At 32.5% G+C, this 3,196-nt stretch overlaps 1 pseudogene; it reads right to left on the bottom strand.

The window, feature by feature from the left end:
- Positions 1–3,196, bottom strand: part of LOC18036675 — a 14,765-nt pseudogene that overhangs the window by 1,519 nt on the left and 10,050 nt on the right.

Genomic DNA, 3,196 nt, shown 5'->3' with positions numbered 1-3,196 from the left:
TTGATATGCACATGCCTGAAATGTTGAAAAAAACACTCAGTGAGAAATTATGTTAATATATATTATGTTAAACTAACGAAATTCTTCGGCCTTTTGAATCATGGAATTCTCAAAAAAAATAATCATAGCGAAATACTTTACTAGTGTCTTAAATTGTCAACCAGGTAATACTTCAAATTAGCACATAATAATCCTGTCTATCTAATATGTAGTATTATTTGGTTCTCTAAGGCCTACAAAATGGGGAGAAAAAAAAAAGGGAAAAACTCCAACTGCCAAATCGAAAAATGTTTTTCTAGAATCAATAAAAACAACCAGTAAATAAGAGTAGAATGGAAGAACTCCATCTCCTAGCCAAAATGATAGATCTGTCATATCCATCCATTGCACTTCAAATTAATGGTTTCTTCTCACTCTGTTCAAGGTTACAGGGGAAAACAAAAACTATCACTCGTTCTGCTCATCATCACTGAATTTCTAAAGAACTAGCTGCTTGACCAAGCAACCCTCCATCATTGGCTACTAACTATCAGCTGGCCCAATCTATGGCCATCAATAGATCAGAACCTTCTAAAGTTTCAATCATGTCTGCGATCTGTATAAGCATGTTAGATAAGTGTGATTCTATGCCAGAAATGGATGTTTATAATTGGTGCCTTCAGAGTTCACTCAGAAAAGTAGAACTATTATCCTGCAATAGTTAGTTGCATTTTGCATGGACAACAAGTTTATTCGTGTAATCAGCAAATCCAAAACTATATGCAGCCAGCAGAGTGTACCCTAAAATACCAAATCCTAACTACAATTAGTTTAAGAATCCATTCAGATGACATCACAAGGAAAAAGGAACAGAGAACAGCAGCATGCTTAATGCTTCATTTCACATAGCTTTTCAAATAGATCTTATTTGAGTAGAGTTTTGCTAGTAAAGATTTTATAAGTAAAGTTTTTACCCAAAAAATTTGTGTTGTTTGGTTGTCAATAAGGGCTTTTATTAAAAATTATAAAATTACTTTAATAAGCAAATTTTTTAAAGTTATGTTTTGAAAAGAATAAAATAAGATTGTCAAATAAGTAGAGAATATTTTAAATATTTTAATATTAAAAAAAAACTTTTTAACCTCTACTCTCAAAAGCACAAAATTTGAGGTTTTGGTAGTAGAGGCAAAATAGCTTATTTCATTTTCAAGAGCTCTACTAAAAAAACAATTAAACAACAACAAAATTTTTGATAAGAGCTTATAGGATTAAATAAAAATTTATGACCATTAGATAAGTCATACCAAACAGGCACTAAGTATGTACTACCTTTGCACGTCGTTGTTTCCTATGTGCTTCGCTTCTTTTAGAATCTTGACCAGGACTTATGTAATCCAGGAGATCTGATACACTGCAAAAAGCGATCATTATAGATCTTGGTGCCACAAGAAATAATCAACAATTCAGAAACAAGTAATGTGGGAATACCCTATTAATACCTAAGGTGACCTTTACTCGCAATGGACGCATCTGGCTTTGGAGTTCCATTCCGTGCCGCTTCTTGCTGATCTAGAGCTTTTGATTCAAAATACTCCAGCCATGCAGCAGCATCCTGTAAAACGAAAAAAAAAAACAACAAAATAACAAAAATCTCTTCCCATCAATAATATGGAACTTGAGAAATTCTCTCATGACAGTTAAGATTAGAGGTGGCAAAATGGATTATGACACGATTACACAACATAATATGACATATGACCCCTATTTTTGTTGACAAATATTGACACGATCAATAAATGAATTGACACGACATGATAAATAACCATGTCGTATATGTTTTGGACCATCTCAACATGATTATACATTTATAACACAAATATCAATTATTATGTGTTAATATTATTGGGAAAAAAAACTAAAATATATACTAAACACTAAATTAATGACTCATGTCATACTCATATTATGTTATAAACTTATTCATGTCATACTTATGTCATTTTAACTTATTTATAACTTATTTTTTTGACACATTTGTTATTTTTAAATTAATTTGTAATTTGTTTGTATTCAATATTAAACAAGTCAACACGATTAATAAACGGGTCATATCTGTATTTTGATATTTTGATACGATTAATGAATGGGTCATATCCATATTTGACACCAAAATAGGCCGCCGATACAATTTGTTTTATATCATAATATCACTTGTAAAAGATTGACAAGAGAGAAGCCAACTAGCCAAATTGCACAACAGAACCAATTAAAATATGACTACATGTAGTCACCTGAGTACGCAGATCTTCTAGTCCAAGCTTTGCTTGGAGAATCTTCAGTGTAGTTTGCTCATGTTGCACACTTAGTGAATATGCCTCCATCAAAGAAAGAGCTATGGCTATGGCATGATAACTTGCAGCTGTCTGTCACGTGAAGAAATCAAAAAAATGCTGAGTTTACAGAAAGATTTATAAGTCTAAAGAGTGTGTATACATGCGTAAATAGAGAGAGAAAAACCTGTATATGGTCATCTCCTAATAGTCTTTGGTTGCATTTAAGGGCCTCATGCAAATATCTAAGAGAAATATGAACATTTCCCATGCCCTCTTCCATCATAGCCACATTTATGTATGTTGCAGCTGTGTTTGGATGTGAAAGTCCACAAGTAAAATGCAAAAGAAATAAGGCATGATTTACATATCTGCCAATAGTACGGTATAATCAGGAGCTAGAGCCAATAAAAGACAAATAAAAGCTAAAGTAGGTAGATAAAAACTGCATTAGTTCGAAGCAGACTCAATACAAAGGTATACAAAGGTCACATATGAATAAATAAACCTTAATCAGTTAGAGAATGAAAATCACAAAGTTGCTCCGGTAAATCAAGTAGATCTACTTACTTAAGAGCCAATTCAATGTGTTGAAGGCGATAATAGAAAACTGAAAGATCCCCAAAGCTTTTCATTGTATCTGGATGGTCAAGACCAAGTTCCCTCTCATTAATATCCAATGCCTTCTGCTGATATATAGTTGCCTAAAATGAAGAAGAAGATATCTTGAGCACATACGAACGCTACTCTAACACTCAGACGCAGATGGCATTAGACGAAATGCCTGAACATAAGAACCATGAATGTGTTTGATTTAGTTAAAATATATAATCTGATATCAAAATTATGCTAATACCTGTACATGTAATTCCCAAATCCAGAAAATT

This window comes from Citrus clementina, unplaced genomic scaffold (genome assembly GCF_000493195.1).
Source record: "Citrus clementina cultivar Clemenules unplaced genomic scaffold, Citrus_clementina_v1.0 scaffold_7, whole genome shotgun sequence".
Lineage (NCBI taxonomy): Eukaryota > Viridiplantae > Streptophyta > Magnoliopsida > Sapindales > Rutaceae > Citrus > Citrus x clementina.
This window is presented reverse-complemented; position numbering and strand designations above follow the sequence as displayed.